Here is a 22,320-nt window from a genome sequence, read left to right as displayed (position 1 = left end):
GGTGTAAATGCTTTTCTTTGGTACTGTGCAGCTACATTGGCTCACATTCACCACTAGACTTTAATTTAGTGGATAAGTCCATAAACTAGACCCAACCACCCACAAGAAACTTGGTATACCAAAGCCACCAAGTAGCCTGAGTTGATGACTCAAATCCATACATCTAAGAGAGCCATACCTGGAGAGTCACTGGATACATTTTCCTATAGCTAAGAGACACCACTAATGCCCAGTTAACTTCTTTCCTTGGTGTGCCACTTCCACATAAACATGAAGGCTCATTGGGTTCTAACAACTTTATGCGTTTCTCATGTTACCAATCCCTTGATAGGGATACGAGGGTTTAAAAACCCCTGCTATTGCTTTGTTGCTCTCTCGATGTCCATCATTACTCACTAACAAGCCAGCAACAGTCTTTCAAATGGAGTGTGCTCAGTTGCGGTGTCAGACTAGCACCAAAAACAAAAGCACAAATGGCAACGTTACCTTGACATCCTCAAAGAGACTGAGCTGCCGGGCTTCCCTGGTGGCGCAGTGGTTGAGAGTCCGCCTGCCGATGCAGGGGACACGGGTTCGTGCCCCGGTCCGGGAGGATCCCACATGCCATGGAGCGGCTGGGCCCGTGAGCCATGGCCACTGAGCCTGCACGTCCGGAGCCTGTGCTCCGCAACGGGAGAGGCCACGGTAGTGAGAGGCCCGCGTACTGCAAGAAAAAAAAAAAAGAGACTGAGCTGCCAATGTTAGACATTATATTAATGACAATTTCAGGAACATTTTTGAGTGCCTTTAGTGGCATTAATAGACTATAAGCCATTATTTCACTGATGTATGAATGTGAACAATGACATATTAGAAAGAGAAAACAAAACCCCAAAGTGCATCATTTCCTTATTTGGGTGGCTATTTCTTAATATGTGACTGGTTAATCTAGTGCCAATTACTAAGAAGTTGGACCAACTCTCTAAAGCAGACCATCTGCTGCTCTTGTCCCTTCCAATCTAAATAATGTCATCCATGTAACGGTACCGGGACACCTGTGATGAGGTTTCAGCCTTCCGTGCTTTCTGACCTATCTGCTGGTGGAAAACTGCGGGTCTCATCGCATTGCCACATTAACGTATAACATACTCTGACCCATGAAGGCAGACTCTAATCACAGAGGTTCCGTGGGAGTTGAAAAAAGCATTAGCATGTCCATCACTGCACACAAGACCCTTCAGTATGCACAGCGGAGTCCGAGAATGTTATGATATCGGAACTATAAAGGCCAGGAGGACTGCTGCCACACAGAGCTTCATCTACAGTGAGGCATCAAGTACCCTTCATTCTTAATCTGGCTGCCTAGGGATACTGTAGGTGGTACAGCCTCTTTAAGCACATCCACCTCCATTAGTCCCTTGGTCAAGGTAGAGATCTTCTTTTATACATCCTTCCAATCAGAACTCTGCCCTGCTTTACTGATACCTCATGGCTGGGTTGGGGCAGCCTGCTGGGCTCCCAGTTGTCCACTTGTCCCAGCACCACTGTTCTATCGTGGCACTTCCCCATTGGGAACACCCCTACAATCAAGAAAAGAATTACATAGACTTAACACAACTCTTCCCACACTCAAGCAGTACTGGTTACAACAACAACGTGTGTGAGTCTTGATCAGCTGTGTGTTTAGATCTGGCTGGGGAGTGACGTGCCTCTCCACCTCCCACAGAAGTTAAGTTTTGTGTTCTCCATGTGGACGCACAGACCCTGAGAAAGGGAATGTGGTAAGCCTTTCACTCCGAAGAAGGAGGAACAGGGATTATTTCCCCCTTACTTCAAGCAAAGGACAAAGAGCTTCAGAAAGTCTGTCTTATGTCCTGTGGAGTCTGCAAAACAACCATAAGACAATATCTGGCTCATGCAATGAAGTCAAGAACCAGGGGCTAGAGCTGCACCTGCTGGAAGATACAGTAAGAACGCTGGCCTGGGAGTGCACTGCGCTTCCACCACATGCACAAGAAAGGACTGTGCTTTTCCTGTCCACGTGTGAGCTCTGCAATGGTGAATGACCTGAGCCTGCATTAAAATGAAAGCACTGAAGAGGATCCCTTGGGGAAAAGAGGGAAGCAAAACAGAGTGGTGAGTCACAACCTTCACTGGTCTAGAATGAGTCTAGTGCCCAGTCAGAGAACAGGTACATTCCTGAAAGCCTGCATTGAACGGGAGGTTGAACACTTGCCCGCTCAGGTAGACATCTGACAGAGGCCCACTTATGTGTTACACTGTGTTCTCCCCAAAACTCACATGTTGAAGCCCTAACCCCCCAGTTCCTCAACATAAGACCTGATTTGGAGATAGGGTCATTAGTGAGATAACCAAGTTAAAATGAGGCCATTAGGCTGGCCCTCATCCAATGTGTCCTTCTAAGAAGAAGAAATGTGGACACAGGCACATACCCAGGGAGAACACCATGTGAACATGAAGAGAGCCATCTACAAGCCAAGGACTCAGTCCTGGAAAACCCCTTTCCCTCACATCTCTCAGAAGGAATGAACTTTGCCAACACCTTGGTCTTGACTTCCAGCCTTCAAATGATACAATAAATTTCCATTGTTTAAGCCACCCAGTTTGTAGCACTTTATTATGGCAGCCCTACAAACTATTACAGACTCCAAAGACCAAGACAATAAATGTCAAATACTTTCATATTCTAAAGTGAGGTGCTGGCCAGCTTACAAAATAATGCACTCAAATGGGTTCTGTCAGCACTAGCCCATTACCCAACACAGAGATATAAAAGAGTTGAGGTGGAAGAAGGAGAAAAGAAATGTTACAGAGAGTTGTCGACATGGTGAGCATTTTCTCCACACTTATGAGGGAGGGACAAATATTGTTTTCCCCTAGCTGCAAACTGGTGATAAAAGCTACAGAAAAGCTAACTAATGCCCATGGGGGTTGAGAAACACAGGAACTAGTGTCTGACTCACCCAAGTAAAACCAAGAGGGTGGGTCTGGATGTCCCCTGGAGAAAGGACAGGAAGCATGCACCTGGGAGTGAGCAGCAATTCCACCATTTACAGATCTTTGATTTGCTCTTCTCCCTAAGCCCTTCTCTATCTGGGGATTGCATTGGTGGGGGACGGGGACAGTGAGAATGAGCAATTTGTCAACTGGGGAATAGATGGAAGATAAAAAGGCAGAAGTGGTTTGAAAATATGAGAGAAAAAGAGGCCCCCTGAGAAAACTTACTAACGCAAAAAACCCTGCTTGAAGGGTGATAGAGAAATTCACAGAGGAGATGCTTCTCCAAGAATAACAAGAAGGTTACTAAAGAAGACCTAGCTGAAGTAGTCACGTAAGTGGCAGGGTCTGCATGCACCCTGACAATCCAGAGAAGGATGAAAGGAAACTGGGTTACATGCATATTGTACCCCACATGGTACTCAATTTCTCCCATCACCCCCCTTTTCTCACTTCCTTCCCCTTTTCCTGCTTTCTCTCCTCCCCAAGTCTCCCATGTTCTCATTCATTATGCTGAGTAATAGCTACAAAGAATGCAGTGATTCTCTAACTGAAGACAAGCCCCCAATAATTCAAGGAGACTTTCCTAGGGGTAGCTGGGCAAGGAGAATTCCACTAGAATCCATGTCCACACACTTATTCTATATGAATGGTTTCCTAAGTTAGATCTGTCCACCAATGAACATACAGTACATCCAGAATCTTCTCCCTCCCTTTTCAAAATCAACCTGTCCCATTTTGACCTACAGGATGTCATCTATATTTTTCCAATATGGCACTGTGATGTCATCAGGATCCATAAAAGGGAGTCGAAAATCCCAAAAAGTAAAATGTCAAAAGCATCTGGGATACTAACCACTCAGTCCATATGGGAGCTCGGGTTAAAATCAACATGGAGATGAGGCCCTTTGATGTACTGCTACCACCCCAATGCAAAGTCGGGATCAAACTTCCTACCTCGGGGTCCTGGAGGCCAAACATACCACAAACCAAATGACTGAAGGAGTACATATACGGGGAGCTACTTTTCGCTAAAATGAAGGACTACACACACTGGTTGTTGGGATTGAATCAATACCTGAAGCTGTAGTAAAGTCAACGGCCAACAAATGCCAAATCTTAATACAAAAGAGGCTTTCCAAGAATGCTACCTAGTATAAATCTCCCTCTTGAAAGGTGGAGGAGAATTCTGCAGGAAGATAACTCAAAATGAAATTCTCTCTAAAAACAAAAAGGAGGCATTGCCTGCAGAGAGAGCCAAAGGCAGTCACATATGTGGCAGGGCCCTCCTGCACCCCACCTATAAAACGATGGGATGAAAGAATACTGACTTCCCTCCACTTCTGAGGATAGGTAAAGCGGATAAGTTAATGCCCCTGCATTATAAGAGCTTTGCCAGATGCTCCAAAAAGCCAAAACCATAAATGCCAAGTAACCCACATTCTTAAAGTGTGAACTCAGCTACCTTGCCAGAACCTTGAACAAAGCTGTTTATGGAGGTATCAGCCCATTGCCCATCTCTGGGATATAAAAAGTTGAGGTGGAAGGAGAAGGAAAGGAATTTTGAAGGGAGTCACCAGCATGATAAGCATTTTCTCCCCCGTTCTGTGGGCCTCCTCCACCACCTTCTCAACCTCATAATTAAACCTTCTATTTAAATGGGCTGTACCAGCTGGGGAAATGCCACATTTAAAGAACAAACTTGCTTTCTTAAGTGTGTGCTGCACTGGGAACCAAGCACTGGTTGTCCACTTATCTTACACTGTCTCTTCTCTAAGAATCCATGCAATCTTTCAATGGCACCTGCTGACAATGAATGACATGGGGCATGAATAGCCCAGTGAAAGCCCATGAAGCTGGCCACCACTGGGTACGTTTCCCTCTGAAGGCGGCACCACTGTCTGATTGAAGTTGGCAAATACAAATATAGAAGTCCAAATAAGAGTCCTTGAGTACTGCCCATACTTGCTACGTGGACAGGCACATCAGTGCTGTTCCTTGAAAAGCTGTCTACTCCGTCGACGGCCAGGGGTACCCTCGAGAGGAGGTTAGGGCACCAAGACTGGTACTGCTGGCTATGGGACCCAGACATCCCCTCTCTACTTAACTATGCAGCTGGCACTCGCACTTATTTCCAGGATTCCTTGCCCTTAGGTGCTAGAATCACTAGATCTTGTTTAGTGGTCCAGGTGAAGATGGATTACCATGCGCTGTGCGATGGCCTATCCAAGTGACCATGGTCTTAACACGGGCGTCACAGGTGATGAGCTCCTTGATTCTACTGACTTTCATTCTTGAAGGGTCGTTATCCATGGGTATGCACAAGGGCCAGAAATAGGAGGTGAGCATCTTGGGCAATATGATAATAATATTTGTCCCCACAGGGGCTGAGATTTGATCATCCAGTGATTATGCTGCCTAACACCAGCCAACACTGTCAATCCATGGGTTCTTGCCCCATAGTTAGTCAAAATATATCCAGGTGAACTTGGGGCGGTGTTGCCCAGGGCTAGCACTGCACCCCATCACTCCATCCATTGTGTAGAATCGCCTTTCCCATGCACAGATGCAAGCAGTTTTTTGTTAGGTTGTAAATCTTCCACAGCCCACTACGACCCATCTGCCTTTAACTTTGCTGATGTTTTCATGAACCATATCCAGGCATCCTCAGAAACCGGGGTGTACTGAAGCTACCAGAAGGCCGAAGTGCTGACATACTGTCACATACACAGTCCAACTAAGAGTCGTTGCATAGATTTCCTCCACTGCCACCAGAAGGTGAGATGTTGGCAAAGTCTCTGCATCTGACACAGCCATATCTAGACAGTGACTTTTTGTACCTGTGTGACACCATTAATGCCTAGTTTACTTCTTTGCTAAATTTACCACCTTCACATAAGGTGGATATTTCCTAGGCAACACCCACTTGGTTGGTGGTCTCATTTGGGAGCCACCCCATGGTATGGGAAAAGTCAGGGGGTAACAACACCTGCTCTTACTTTTTTTTTTTTTTTTTTTTTTGCAGTACGCGGGCCTCTACTGTTGTGGCCTCTCCCATTGCAGAGCATAGGCTCCAGACACGCAGGCTCAGCGGCCATGGCTCACGGGCTTAGCCGCTCTGCGGCATGTGGGATCTTCCCGGACCAGGGCACGAACCCATGTCCCCTGCATCGGCAGGCGGACTCTCAACCACTGCGCCACCAGGGAAGCTCTGCTCTTACTTTTTTACTCTCTCAATACCCAGAGGCATCCACAGCAGGTAAGCAGCAGTCTTTCAATGCGGGATATTGTAGCAGTTTCAGAAAGGGCCACAAACAAATCCCAGAGGGTGCCCTTGTCTAATGGCCACATGTTTTTGCCACAGGCTCTACTTGGCATAAATGTCAGTCACAGACACTTTCCCTCAGAAGTACTGCACAGTACTTGCCTGAATGGAATCATGCTCTGTACAGCTTGTTGGAGAGTCCTGAGACAGGTTGCTGGTCAAATTAGATGCACTTTAAGATGTATAATGTCATGGGCTGAGCAGGATCCTTATGTGAGGTATAAAGCACATCCAGGACTGAGCAAGCTTATCATAAGCTGTGCAAAATGTGGTCTTCTAGAAATTTTTAGGACATTTGCTTTTACTGAATAGACTCATCGATTGTTTGTAGACATCAGATCACATGGTTTCCAAGAACTATGCTTGGGAGGTTGGCTGCTAATTCTTTTTTTTTTAAATTTATTTATTTATTTATTTATTTATTTTTGGTTGCGTTGAGTCTTCATTGCTGCACGCAGGCTTTCTCCAGTTGTGGCGAGTGGGGGTTACTCTTTGTTGCGGCGTGCAGGCTTATCATTGCGGTGGCTTCTCTTGTTGCAGAGCATGGGCTCTAGGCACGCGGGCTTCAGTAGTTGTGGTACATGGGCTGAGTAGTTGTGGCTTGCGGGCTCTAGAGTGCAGGCTCAGTAGTTGTGGCGCAGGGGCTTAGTTGCTCCGTGGCATGTGGGATCTTCCTGGACCAGGGATCGAACCCATGTCCCCTGCATTGGCAGGCGGATTCTTAACCACTGTGTCACCAGGGCAGTCCCTGGCTGCTGACTCTTATAGGGTTAATCTTCAAGCTCTGGTTACTCAGATATTGGATTGCCTACCTAAGACAAACGGTATGTTGTCCTTAGCCTTTTGATTCAGAATATTGTCACCCATGTAAAGTTACCAAGACAACCTGGCTGAGGTTTCAATCTTTTCTATGTCCCAGCCTGGAGAAAAATCAGTTTTAGGTCTTTGTGAGGCAGCACATTGAACATATATTGTGACCTGAGAACCAGTGAAGGTAAATAGGCCCTGATCCCATGGATGCACTGGGACTTGAAGAAAGCATTAGCATGCCCACTATTACAAGCCAGGCTCCTCAGTCTGCGCACAGAACCTGTGATCATTACGAAACCGGGAAGTTTAGGTGCAAGGAGGACTGCTCCTCACTGAGGCTGCTGTACGGTACAGTGAGGCATCTAGTACTTTCTTGGCTTTTTTCATGGATAATTCAGGGCTATTTTAGGTAGAGTATCTTTAAGCACCTCTGCCTCCATGAGTTCCATGATCAGTATAAGGACATCCTTTCACCCAACTCCACCTTCACAACCTAGCGTCACACACTGCTTTACTGATACCTCATGGCTGTGCTGAGGAAGCCTGCTGGGCTCCCGGCTGTCTACTTGTCCCAGCACCACTGTTCTATCGTGGCACTTCGCCATTGGGAACATCCCTTATAAGCAAGAGAAAAATTACACATACTTAACCCAATTCTTCCCACAATACACTCACCCATACCAGTTACAACATCCGGCATGTGTACTGGTCAGAAAGGACGCACCTATAAACTCAGATAAGCTCATTCTTCGGTCTGAGAATTATTTCCAAATCCAGTAAGTGCAAACCTTGACCATGACATCAGGGGCTTCTACACAGCATAGTTCCCAGTGTTCAAAATTGCCAGAATGATCTGGCAACCAAGGTACAGTCAATTCCCCAACACACTTTAACCAGTGCATAAAGCTGCCAATCGCTCTTACAGACGGAGAGCCCTTGAACTCCACCCTGGACCTCTTTTTGTTGAAAGAAGTAAGGTATGGGTAGAAAGGTGATGCTGAAAGCACTGGATAAACATCCTCCTGAAGGGCATCAGCCTCAGCAAGGTTTTCTAGTTGACCTTCCACCTGTCGTTAGCAAGGATGTCATGGCCAGACTGACTTTGAACGTGGGGTCAGTCATTAGATGACCAGGTAATCTCCACTCCTTGTCCTCCAGCATGACTGGCGGGGCGCCAAGGGCCCAAACACATATAGTCAGTCTCACTGGGCATTTGTACAAATCTATCCCTAATATGACTTCTTTCCTACTTTTTACTTATATACCTCAGTACATTTCTGCATGACTGACTGCCCCTTGTCACAAGACAACTTATCAGTGAGATCTGCTACTGCCCCCCAAGTCCTGTCCCATACTTAGCTAGTCAACCTGTGGGATCTCATCTGTATTTTTCCAAGAGGGCACTGTGACCTTATCAGCCTCCAGGAAAAGAGAGTTTAAAATCCCATGGAGTCGGACTTCCCTGGCGGTCCAGTGGTTAAGACTCCACACTGCCAACCCGGGGGGCACGAGTTCGATCCCTGGTCGGGGAACTAATAATATCCCACATACTGCACGGCACAGCCGAAATATAAAAAATAATAATAATAATAAAATAAAAATACAATCCCATAGAGTCAATCTGTGAAAAGCAAGTGGGAAAGCCCCAGGTATTCTCGCCTCTTTATGATTATAAGACAAACAGGGCACTACTGCAGCAGTTTTGTAGGAGCAACAAGTGTTCTCTCAGAAACACAGAATTCTTTAGTTTGTGAAAGACAACAGTGGTTCTTTGCATGCAAGATTCAGTGTGTGAGCCCATTTACATTAGCTCAAGTACTGTAGTTGACAGACAGGCCCTGACTTTTATTGGGGATCGTAAGACTCCCTTGCTGGTGGGCATGCAAGGCAATAGAAAATGACACCTTTAACTCACTAATCAACATCATTATACAGTGAAAACTTTGGATATCAGACAAATTTTTCTGATACCATATGAACATTCAAAATTCAAACATGTAACACATTTCAATACCAATGACATATTGTTACATAGTATAGACAACGAACTGGCTCACAGGCCTCTCAATGACAACATCACTTTTAAGTTTTTATCTTTTTACTGCAAGTTCTCTCAGATGCATTCAACCTGTTTCTCACAAACAGAAACCACAGGTGTTTTACACGGACACCACAACACCAGCTTCCGGGAAACCATCTAACTCTCCTTGGCTGGGAGCCCAGGAAATAAGGGGTAAGGGGGGCAGGAAGTGCAACTGGCACTAGTAAGCACAGGTTTGCACACACGTTTGGCCATTCTGTGGGCCTCAACAAACATACTTTTATCAATAACTAGACACCAAACAGACAGGTAATGCCAATCCTACCTCTTCCTACCTAACCCTCCAAACTTTTTTCAACAGGTAGCAGACACTATCCAATCCTAGAGAACCTACCTTACCCTAAACTGGCCCACACACCTCGAAAGAGGTTGGACAGAGGGAGAACCCTTATGTTCCCCTCCTCATTGACCATGGATATAAGGGTGCACTACCAGATCCCAGGGAGCTATACCTCTCATAACCTGGCCTGCACTGCTCTACCAGATCTGGGGCGCCTTGATTTCTCCTAACCTCCTCTCGCTGTACACCCAGATTAGAGAGTCTTATCTCATGCACTAACCCAGCCATAGGATCCTGAGGACCACAGATCCTAGACGCATCATCTCTCCTAACATGGAACAGGCAATCCGTTAGTGGGGAGACCCTATCCTCCTCTCGCTGTACACCCAGATTAGAGAGTCTTATCTCATCCACTAACCCAGCCATAGGATCCTGAGGACCACAGACCCTAGACGCATCATCTCTCCTAACATGGAACAGGCAATCCGTTAGTGGGGAGACCCTATCCTCCTCTCACCCACTGACAGGTGGAATGTGCTACCAGATGCAGTGGAATCTATCTTAGGCAGTAACCTGTCCAGGATGGCCTCTTGCCTAGGAAAAGGGCATCATAACTTTTCTCAGCCACACATCAGTGCCAAGTCTGGCATCTCATGCACAGAGACATGCAAGGCCAAGGCCAAGGCTCAAATTATTGTCCCACCAAAAATACAAAAGGTCACTTTTACATTTTGACATTTTAATACTTACAAAGACATCAAAAAAAAAGAAATGAGGCAAAACTGTCAGCTCCCCATGACCCTTGTCCTCCACACCAAGCTGATGACAGGGCAACAAAAGGGAGCAAATGACCTCGACGCAAGTTGTAGGATATCCCGTCATGGAGGAGGCACCACTAGACTGCAGCTAAGTGGTTTTCGATTCCGCAGCTGCGCACTCAAGCGTTAGAAGGGCAGAAATGCCCATGTCTCGACAGACCCTGAGTGAGTGAGAAAACTGCCTCGTGGAGATGCGGTTGCAATGGCTGACCCAAGGGCAAGAGCTTCCGAAACCTTCACTTCTGCTCCCTGGAGCGAGAACAACACAGAGCCTCGTGTCTGGCTCATGTAGAAAAAGTAGCTGGGGCTGGAGCAGCCCCTGCCCAGAAAGACAGAAGGAGGCTGACATGGGACAGAACTGCACTTCCACCAGCTGCAGCAGAAAGGAAGGTTCTCCAAGGTCGACACGTGGACCCTGAGGAAGCGAAACTGGTGGGCATTTTCTCCACTCTCACGAAGGAGGAATGAAGATTACTTCCCCCCGCCTCAAGCAAATGACAAACAGCTTCAGAAAGCTTGACGTAGGTCCCCTGGAGTTAGAGGAACAGTGGGACTAGAGTGTGACTCACGCAAACGAAGTTGAGAACCTGGGGCAGAAACTGCCCAAATCAGAAGGTATAATATAAAGGCTGGCACAGAACACAGTGGCTTGTTTACCACCTGCATAAGAAAGGACTGTGTTTTCCATGGTCGACATGTGAACCCTGCTAAAGTGAGTGGACTAAGTTTCTCTTAAAACAAAAGCACCAAGACCAGTGCCTAAAGAGAAAGAAAACCTCAACAGAAGAGAGGGCCACAAAAGCCTATATATTTAGGGGAAGTCTAATGCCCAGACAGAAGCTGCACCCATGGACCCTTCAGGTAAATGGAGACAGATACTAGTATGGGTATCTCATAGGAACAGAAGCTAGAGATGCAGCTGCCCTGTAGAAGGATTGTCTTCCAAGGTGGACATGTGGACCCTGAGAAAGGGACAGTGGTGGGCATTTTCTCCACTGTCGTGAGAATAAAGATAGCTTCCCTCTGACCTTAATCAAGTGAAAAGGAGCTTAGAAACACTTGACTCGTGTCTTCTGCAGTTAGCAAGACACAAGAACTAATGTCTGATTCATGCAAATGAAGCCAAGTATCTGCAGCTGAAAATGTCCAGCCAAAAGATGCAATAAGAGGAATGGCATAAAAGTATACTGCACTTAACGCCACATGCAGAAGAAAAGTCTGTATTTACCATGGTTGACAACAGAACCTGGGGAAAGTGAGTGTACTCAGGTTGTTTTAAAAGGAAAGCACCAAGATGGAACACCTAAAGAGGCAGATGACCGCAACAAAAGTGTGGGCCACAAGAGAACAGGGTCTGACAGGGAGTTTATTGGCCAGTCAGAGGAAAGGCACTGGATGTGACAGGAGTCTGCAAGTGAGTCCCTTTAGGAAGCTCAGAATGTACCCATGAGAGTGTGAGCTCAGAACTGCCTCTGTATCACAAAGCCCCAAAGCCTCATTACAACTTTGCCAACCATAGGTATATGTTACTCTCACACAAGCACCTCTCTTCCTGGGGATCGCATCTGGAGTAGTGGGGCAGATGGATAGATACATCCATCCTATATAAACATATATACAAATCACTGGCAGGATGGCAAAACTCATGACACAGACAGTTGCATATGTGGGGGGTCTCCATGCACCGTCCATGACGACTCCTACAAGGATGGGATAAAGAGACAATGGCTTACCTCACTTTACCTGAGCACAACTTCCCAGTATTCTCCTGTGCCCCCTCTTTTCTCTCCTTCTCTGTCGTGTTCCCCTTTTTCATTACTTTTCCCCACTTCTCTCCTATTCTCACTCATTATGCCAAGAGATATACCTAAGAATGCAGCACTTCTCTGGCTCAGGTCAGAGCCTCAATCCTACAAGGAGCCTTTCATAAGGGTACCTGAAAGAGTCCTAATAAAACCAGTTTCACATTTTCATCTTCTATATGTATGTTCTCCTAAAGTATATCTACCTAAAAAGAATCCTGGCCCTCAATCACATCCACCTTCCCCCCTTTTCATAATCAACTTCTTATATTTAGAAACTGTAAATCACTTAGAAAAAAAACATTTGTAAATCTTTGTGACCTTGTGTTACACAATAGTTTCTTAAGTATGACACCAGCAGCACAAGCAACCAAAGAAAAAGTAGTTTAATTGGAAATCACCAAAATTAAACAAATTTTGTGTCAAGGGACAGTATCAAGAACGAGAAAAGACAATCTATAAAATGGGAAAAAATATTTGCACATCATATATTTGAAAAGAATTTAGTATTCAGAATATACAAAGAACTCAAAACTCTACAGTCAAAAGACAAACAACCCAGGACTTCCCTGGTGGTCCAGTGGTTAAGACTCCACGCTTCCACTGCAGGGGGCGTGGGTTCAATCCTTGATTGGGGAAGCAAGATCGCACATGCCACGCAGTGTAGCCAAAAAAAAAAAAAAAAAAAAAGACAAACAACCTAATTAAAACGTATGCAAGCACATGAATAAACATTTCTCCCAAGAGGTTATACAAATGGCCAAAATGTGCATGAATATCAATGCTCATTAAGGAAATGCAAGTCAAAACCACAATGAGATACCACTCCACATCCACTAGGATGGCTATAACCAAAAACACAGACAATAACAAGTGTTAGCAAGGATTTGGAAAAACTGGAATCCTCTTCTATTGCTGGCCTGCAGTGATGCAACCGTGGTGGGAAACACTTTGGCAGGTCCTTAAAAATTCAAACACAGAGTTCCCATAAGACCCAAGAATTCTAGTCCTTGGTATATACCCAAGAGAACTGAAAACATATGTTCACACAAAAATTTACCCTCAAATGTTCACAGTACCATAATTCATAATAGCCAAAAAGTAGAAACAACCTAAATGTCCATCAGTTGATCAATCCATAAACAAAACGGTTACACAGTGGAATAGTATTCATCCATGAAAAGGAATGAAGGATTGATACATGCTGCAACATGCATGAACCTTGAAAACATTATACTACATGAAAGAAGCCATTCACAAAGTAACAGATATTATATGATTCCATGTATATGAAATGCCCACTATAGGCAAATCCATAAAGTCATAAAGTAGATTAGTGCTTTTCAGGTGAAGGGAGAATGGGGAACTGAAAGTGACTGATAAGAGGTACTGGGTATCATTTCTGAAGTGATGGAAATGCTCTGGAATGAGCTAGTGGCAATGTTTGCACAACACTGCACATATACTAAAAACCAATGAACTATAGTTAATAATACTGTATTACATACTGGATTGTACACTTTAAAATGTTGAAATCTTATGTATTGAATTATATCTCAATAAAAACTGTAAAATAAAATAACAATAAACATTATGAAACTCACAGGTTGTGTGGGTCTCAAATTCAGGAATGGCTGTCCCAGGGCATCCCATGAGACTGTGGCCAAGATGTCACCAGGGCTGCAGTCATCAGAACTGACTGGAGCTGGAAGATCCGCTTCCAAGGTGGTGCAGTCCCAGGCTGGCAAGGTGGTGCTGGTAGCTCATGGAAGGCCTCAGTCGCTTCCCATGTGGGCCTCTCCAGAGGCTGCCTGAGTGTCCTCATGACTCTGTGGATGACTTCTCCTAGAATGAGAGAGGGACAAATGTTGCTACCTCAAGCAAATGACAAAAAGTTTCAGAAAGCTTGTGTCTCCTGTAGGTTGAGTATCACAGGAACTAGCGTCTGACTCACTCAAGTGAACTCTAGAGGCTGGGGCTGGAACTGACCCTGGCAGAAGGGACAATAAAATGGCAGCCTGAGATTAAACTGAACTGCCCACAAATGCAGAAAAATTTGTGTTTCCAGGGAACACATGTGGACCCCACAAAAGACAGTGGTCTGAAACTGTCATAAAAGGAAAAGCAGCCAGGTGGGCCACCCAGGGGAGCAGAAGGATCCCAACACAGGGGTGGGTCACAAAAGCCTAGGGACTGAGGGAGAGTCTAAGCGGCTATTCAGAGGAAAGACAAGGGATGTGGCAGAGCCTGCACTCAGGTCCCTCATGGAACCTGCGAATGTCCCCATGACAGTGTCAGACAGGGATTCCCTTCATACCACAGAGCCCCAGGCCAGGCTGCAACTTTGTCAACCATGTGAGGGTGCACCCTTCCCCCACAATCCTCACATTCTCTGGACCCCATTCTAGATCAGAAACAGTATGTGGTCAAATCTACATTTAGACATTTATGTCACCATGGACTAATGTCTGTGAGTGCCATTGGAATTTTAGCTCAATAACAGTAGGACGTGTCTCTTTTGTTACTGCTGCACCCCAATGACAGTGTCTGGCACACAGCAGGTGCTCAAAAAGTATTCCTGATCCGTACCTCACACCATAGACAAAAATTAACTCAAAAAGGCTCAAATACCTAAATGTAAAAGCTATAACTATAAAACTCGTAGAAAGAAACATATTATATCTTTATGACCTTCGATTAGGCAATAGCTTCTTAAATATGACACCAAAGCACAAGCAAGCAAAAAATATAAATTAGAATTCATCAAAATTAAAAACCTTCATCAAAATTAAAAGGACACTATCAAGTAAGTAAGAAAAAAACCCCAGAGAATGGGAGAAAATATTTGTAAATCATATATCTGATAAGGGTTTAGTATCCTAAATATATAAAGAACTCTTACAACTCAACAACAGAAAGAAAAACAACCCAATTATAAAATGGACAAAAGATTTAAATAAACAGTTCTCCAAAGATGATATACATGAAAAGATGCTGAACGTCATTAGTCATTTGGTAAATGCTAATTAAAATGATATCACTTCACATCCTTCCCATGACTATGACCAAAAAAACAGACAATAACAAGTGTTGAAGAAGATGTGGAGAAACTGGACCCCTCATACACTGCTGGTGTAAATGTAAAATAGGATAGCTGCTGTGGAAAACACTTGGGCAGGTCCTCAAAAAGTTAAACATAGAGTTATCATATAGCCCAGCAATTCCAGTCTTAGATAGATACCCAAGAGAATTGAAAACATAAGTCCACATAAAAACTTGTAAATGAATGTTCACAGCATCATTATTCATATTAGTCTAAAAGCATAAACAACCTGATTCCCATCAATTTATGAATGGGCAAACAAAATTGGTATATCCATACAATGGAATATTATTCAGCCATAAAAAGGAATAGAGTACCAGTACATGCTAAAACATGGATGAACCTTGAAACCATTAAACTTAAGTGAAAGAACCCGGATACAAAAGGACAAATATTGTATCATTCTACTTATATGAGGTATCTATAGTAGTCACATTCACCTGTGGCTAATAACCTGCCTGCCAATTCAGGGGACACGGGTCCGAGTCCTGGTCTAGGAAGATCCCACATGCCGCAGAGCAACTAAGCCCGTGCGCCACAACTCTAGAGCCTGTGCTCTAGAGCCCACAAGCCACAACTACTGAGCTCGTGTGCCACAACTACTGAAGCCCACGCACCTAGAGCCTGTGCTCCACAATGAGAGAAGCCACCGCAATGAGAAGGACGCACACCACAACCAAGAGTAGCGCCCGCTCGCCACAACTAGAGAAAGCCCACACGCAGCAATGAAGACCCAATGCAGCCAAAAAAAAAAGACAGTATGGTACTGGCACAAAAACAGAAATATATATCCATGGTACAGGACAGAATGCCCAGAGATAAACCCACGCACATATGGTCACCTTATTTTTGATAAAGGAGGCAAGAATATACAATGGAGAAAAGACAGCCTCTTCAATAAGTGGTGCTGGGAAAAATGGACAGCTACTTGTAAAAGAATGAAATTAGAACACTCACTAACACTATACACAAAAATAAACTGAAAATGGATTAAAGACCCAAATGTAAGGCCAGACACTATCAAACTCTTAGAGGAAAACACAGGCAGAACACTCTATGACATAAATCACAGCAAGATCCTTTTTGACCCACCTCCTAGAGAAATGGAAATAAAAACAAAAATAAACAAATGGGACCTAATGAAACTTCAAAGCTTTTGCACAGCAAAGGAAACCCTATACAAGATGAAAAGACAACCCTCAGAATGGGAGAAAATATTTGCAAATGACACAGCAGACAAAGGATTAATCTCCAAAATATACAAACAGCTCATGGAGCTAGCTCAATATCAGAAAAACAAACAATCCAGTTAAAAAATGGGTGGAAGACCTAAATAGACATCTCACCAAGGATGACATACAGATGGCCAAGAGGCACATGAAAAGATGCTCCACATCACTAATTACTAGAGAAAGGCAAGTCAAAACTACAAAGAGGTATCACCTCACGCCAGTCAGAATGGCCAATATCAAAAAATCTACAAACAATAAATGCTGGAAAGGGTGTGGTGAAAAGGGAACCCTCTTGCACTGTTGGTGGGATATAACCACTATGGAAAACAGTACGGAGGTTCCTTAAAAAACTAACAATAGAACTACCATATGACATAGCAATCCCACTACTGGGCACATACCCTGAGAAAACCATAATTCAAAAGCAGTCATGTACCACAATGTTCATTGCAGCACTGTTTACAATAGCCAGGACATGGAAGCAACCTAAATGTCCATCGACAGATGAATGGATAAAGAAGATGTGGCACATATATACAATGGAATATTACTCAGCCATAAAAAGAAATGAAATTGAGTTATTTGTAGTGAGGTGGATGGACCTAGAGTCTGTCATACAGAGTGAAGTAAGTCAGAAAGAGAAAAACAAATACCGTATGCTAACACATATATATGGAATCTAAATTTAAAAAATGGTTCTGAAGAACCTAGGGGCAGGATAGGAATAAAGATGCAGACGTAGAGAATGGACTTGAGGACAAGGGAAGGGGGAAGGGTAAGCTGGGATGAGTTGAGAGAGTGGCATGGGCATATATACACTACCAAATGTAAAACAGATAGCTAGTGGGAAGCAGCCATATGGAACAGGGAGAGCAGCTCGGTGCTTTGTTACCACCTAGAGGGGTAGGATAAGGAGTGTGGGAGGGAGACACAAGAGGGAGGGGATATGGGGATATCTGTATACGTATAGCTGATTCACTTTGTTATACAGCAGAAACTAACACAATACTGTAAAGCAATTATACTCCAATAAAGATGTTTAAAAAAAATTGTTATTTTTAGTGAGGTGGATGGACCTAGAGAGTCTGTCATACAGAGCGAAGTCAGAAAGAGAAAAACAAATACCGTATGCTAACACATATATACGGAATCTAAAAAAGAAAAAAAAGTACTGATGAACCTAGTTGCACGGCAGCAATAAAGATGTAGACATAGAGAATGGACTTGAGGACAGAGGGTGGGAGGGGGAAGCTGGGGTGAAGTGATAGTAGCATCGATATATATGCACTACCAAATGTAAAATAGCTACTGGGAAGCAGCAGCATAGCACAGGGAGATCGGCTCAGTGCTTTGCGATGACCTAGAGGGGTGGGATAGGGAGGGTGGGAGGGAGGCTCAAGAGGGAGGGGATATGGGGACATGTGTATGCATATGGCTGATTCACTTTGGTGTACAACAGAAACTAACACAGTATTGTGAAGCAATTATACTCCAATAAAGATCCATTTAAAAAATAAAAAATTTTAAAAATTAAAAAAAAATTTTAATTAAATAAATACGTGCTACAGTACCACATGGTGTGGAACCGTGGCTACAGGGCCCACTATAGGACTTGAGTATTCCTGGATTTTGGCATTTGGGGGCGGGTCCTGGAACCAACCCCCCACAGATACTGAGGGACGATTGTATTTGTTTTGAAATTTTGCAGGTTAACTCTTTTTTTTTTTCATGGTACGCGGGCCTCTCACTGTTGTGGCCTCTCCTGTTGCAGAGCACAGGCTCGGGACGCGCAGTCTCAGCGGCCATGGCTCACGGGCCCAGCCGCTCCGCGGCATGTGGGATCTTCCCGGACCGGGGCACGAATCCGTGTCCCCTGCATCAGCAGGCGGACTCTCAACCACTGTGCCACCAGGGAAGCCCCAGGTTAACTCCTAATTTGACGTGCATTTAAAGAGATGCTTTCAGACTTTCAGACTTCCCAGTGGTCCAGTGGTTAAGACTCTGCACTCCCAGTGCAAGGGGCATGAGTTCGTTCCCTGGTCGGGGAAATAAGATCCCGCATGCCGCAGCCAAAAAAAATAAATAAATGAAAATAAATAAAGAGATTTAAAAAATGGTTAAAATAGTAAGTTTGATGTTATATATATTTTATCACAAGAAAGAAAAAGGAATGAAGTACCAATACATGCTACAAGAGAGATGAACCCTGAAAACGTTATACTTAAGTAAAAGAAGCCAGACATGAAAGGACATATGTTATATGATTCTATTTATATGAAATGTCCAAAATAGGCAAATCTATACGACAAAAAATAGATTAGTCATAGCCAGGGGCTGGGGGAAAGGAGGAATTAACCGCTAACAGAAATGAGGTTTCTTTTTTGGGGTGATGGAAATGTTCTGGAATTAGATAGTGGTAAGCACAAAGCACAACACTGTGACAATACTAACAACCACTGAATTTATTATATATTTTTAAATGATAAATGACGTGTTCTGTGAATTTTATCTCAAAAAAACTTTTTGGACAATAAGTCTTCCAGCAGAATGAGTAATGTAAATAAAGACAGATACTATCTTTTTTCTGACCTTGAGTCAGAAGTCACAAAGCATTCCTCCCGTCATATGCATTAGAAGTGAGTCCCTAAGTCTGGCCCACACTCCAAGTTAGCGTTCACACTTATATCATGAAACTCATATCATTTCAGTCTCACAACATGGGGAAGGTATTAATGACTCCCATCTGCAGATGAAACTAAGGCTCAGAGAAGTTAAATTAACTTCCCCAGGCCATAAGGCCAATAGGTGGCAGAGCTCAGATTGGAACCTAGAAACAGCAGAGTCCACAACTTGCGCTCTTAACCTCTATCAGCGGTGGTTCTTAACCAGACATCATTTGTGAAACCACAGATGCTTGAGACCGCCTCCACCCTGCCCCGCAAACATCACTTAAATCATCATTTCTGGGGCTTGGTCCATACACTCGAATGTTTTTAAGCTCCTCACGTGTTTCTGTATACACAGAACCACCTCCCCGTGTCTGATGGTTTTGTGTTATTAATATGGGCAGCTGACTCCAGCTGGACGGTGAGTGTCTTGGGGGAAGGGCCCTGCCCCGAGCCTCCCTGTGACTGCCACTGTGAAAGCACAATGTCTACCCGCGGGAGGCAGGCACACGGGGAATATCACTGGACATAAGGATTCAGAGCAACTGCCACCCAGAATGTCAGCGGCCAAGGGATCCCAGCGAGGAGTGCAGTTTGTGCCTGGGAGCTTCACTGGGGCCCATCTGCTGGGCAGCCCTTGCTGCCAACTGGGGCACCTCAGCTCAGCCCAGGGCAGAGGTGTCGGGAAAGAACACTCTCCCCGAGTTTCCTCTCCCAGTTCCTAAACTAAGAGACCCAGCTCAGGGCCTAGAATTCACTGAGGCTTTGTGGCTGCTTGTCCAATGATCAACATGGATCACCGAAGACGGCCTCGGGGTACAGGCCTGAGCCGAATCCCTGGGACTGAGTCCTGAATCCCCTGGGCCCCATTCCCCTTCCACTTAGAACTGGAGGCCAGAGAAGGAGAAGAAGGGGAGGTGCGAGGGCCACCTCACCCGAGGACTCCTAGCTACAGGACCATGGAAAGTGAAGAATTGACAGACAATGCTATGGGTAAGGACGTGCTTCCCCCACCCCCTGCCTGACCCCTCAGCAAAAGAGAGGTGGCTTCCTCCTTTGCCCACAGGAAACAGAGATCAGGAAACAAAAAGCAGAGCATGTAATGGTCAGGACTGGGCTGAGGGATGAGTTTGTAAAGGGCAGGTTTCCTATCTGCCTCAAAGGGTTGCCACAAAGAATAAGGATATAATATGTGAAAACAACCTGAAACTATGACAGGCTATCAGGAACATTAGGTGTTATTTACAAAATCAAGTGTTTACAATAGCAAATGCTCACCTTGTGCCAGGTGCTTTGGTAAACAAAGATGAATTCGACATCGATTTTGACCCCAAGGAGCAGACTGTGTAATAGAGGAAAGAAACTGTTAGGATGGCTTCTGTGGGATTCAGAAAGATGACAAGCGCTCACAGGAAAATAGAAGGGACCCTGGGGGCATAAAGGCCGCCGATGGCTTCCGTCTTTCTGGTGTGTGTTGTATTTCTCCCCTCAGTTCTCATCTGCCATCTTAGCAAATGGGTGAGTGATGGGCTAATTGTCAGAAGATGGAACAATATCACGCCTGGGAGAAAGGGTTTTGTGGGAACTTATCAAGTCTTGATTTAAAAAAAATAATACACATCTTGAGACAGCCTGAAGTCACCAAACTGTGACTTTCCTGCCTGAGCTTCTTTCCCTTTGGAAGACAATAAATGGTCTCAAGATATTGCTTTTCAGGTTAGACTTTTCTTCTCTAAGTCTTCCCAGTACTTAAAAGGACTACAACCAGTCATGGCACCGTTCGCCAAGCTCACTGCAGGAAAAGGAGAATAAGTATCTGTTAAAGTATAAAATGCAAGCCATTCAGAGGCAGAAGGGTTACTTTCAGGTTTGGGGGGAGGGGGTGGTTTGGGGGGGATGGTGTGCGGTAGTGAGGCTCTGTAGGAGAAGGGGGCGCGGAAGGATGAGAAGGTCTAAAACAGTACTGCGACTGCACGACCAGTCACTGGCAATGGCGGGAAGCCTATCGCAGCAATGGCGGGAGACCAGTCTCTGGCGAAGTTATGTGGAAGAGATGAGCCTGGAAGAATGAGGAGGCCCTAAAACATTGCTGAGGGCGAAGGCGAAGAGGAGCGGGAGCAGGAGACCTGTCGCCATCGATGTCACAAAATGCTATACTGAGTTAGGCATCGCTGGGCATCCTGGGCCTGCCCCCAGGTCACAGACGCAAACGCCTGTGGGGTGGAGAGTCTCGGGAGAGACGGAGGCTGGAGCCAAGGGCCTTCGGGCCACAAGCCCATCAAACTCTTCCGGGTCCTATAATGGGCAGAACTAGGGTGAGGGATGAGTTTGGAAAGGGTTGTCACAAGGAGTAAGCATAAAACATGTGAAAGCAACTTGAAACTATGACTGGCTGTCGGGAACATTAGGTGTTATTTTCAAAATCAAGGGCTTACAAGGGCAGGCGCTAACCTTGCGCTAGGTGACTTGGGAAACAAAGATGAATTCCACATTGATTTTGACCCCAGGGAGCTGACGGCCTAGAGGAAACAAAAACTGTTGGATGGCTTTCGTGGGGTTCAGAAAGATGACAAGAGCTCACAGGAAGACAGAAGGGACCCTGGGGGCATAAAGGCTGCTGAAGACCCCTGTAAAGTGATGGGGTAATTATCTGAAGATGGAACTATACTGTGCTGGAACAAAGTTTGGTTTTCTGGGAACTTTTCAAGTGTTTAAAAAAAAAAAGACACCTTTAAAACAGGCTTAAGTCACAAAACTGCCTGTTTGCCTTGCCTGCTGAAGGAGAGTAAATGGTTAGGCCTTTCTTCTCCAAATTCTCCCAAGACTTGGGCTGCAACTAAGGGCGGGGATGGGGGGGGCGGGGAGTCACGGCGCTGTTCACACAGACCACTTCAAGGAAGAAACAAGTACTGTTAGAAGTATAAAGTGAAAGCTGTTCAGAGGCAGAAAAGTTCGTCTCACTTTTTTGCGGGGATGGTGTGCGGTGAAGAGGCTTTGTGGAAGAGATGACGTGAAAGGACGTCTAGCTCAGCGCAAGGGCGGGAGGACAGGAGTCACGGACGACGCCACACTCCGCAGAGTTAGGCTAAGCTCCCAGCGTTGGCCCGCCCCAGGGCGCATGCGCAAACGCCTGCAGGAGCGGAGCAGGCGTGGCTGACGCCCACGTGGCGGGGCGGGGCGGGGCGG

General features: G+C 45.2%; 2 long non-coding RNA genes across 2 annotated transcripts in view; both read right to left on the bottom strand.

The window, feature by feature from the left end:
- The window catches only part of LOC113614862 (uncharacterized), a 123,897-nt gene extending 123,303 nt beyond the window's left edge, over positions 1-594 (bottom strand). Inside the window, exon 1 of the long non-coding RNA XR_003430750.1 lies at positions 487-594. This is a non-coding gene — a long non-coding RNA (uncharacterized LOC113614862). The remainder of the gene's footprint in view (positions 1-486) is intronic.
- Positions 595-670: 76 nt separating this feature from the next.
- Positions 671-22,208, bottom strand: LOC113614861 (uncharacterized). Its single transcript, XR_003430749.1, has 4 exons — positions 22,096-22,208; positions 20,413-20,476; positions 13,738-13,978; positions 671-703 (listed from the first exon to the last, which is right to left on the bottom strand). It is a non-coding gene; the product is annotated as an uncharacterized LOC113614861 (long non-coding RNA).
- Positions 22,209-22,320: the final 112 nt, after the last annotated feature.

This window comes from Aethalodelphis obliquidens, unplaced genomic scaffold (genome assembly GCF_003676395.1).
Source record: "Aethalodelphis obliquidens isolate GAN/ISIS:26980383/991018 unplaced genomic scaffold, ASM367639v1 scaffold107, whole genome shotgun sequence".
In the NCBI taxonomy this organism is placed as follows: Eukaryota; Metazoa; Chordata; class Mammalia; order Artiodactyla; family Delphinidae; genus Aethalodelphis; species Aethalodelphis obliquidens.
Note: the sequence above shows the minus strand (reverse complement) of the source record. Positions and strands in the feature narration are given on the sequence as shown.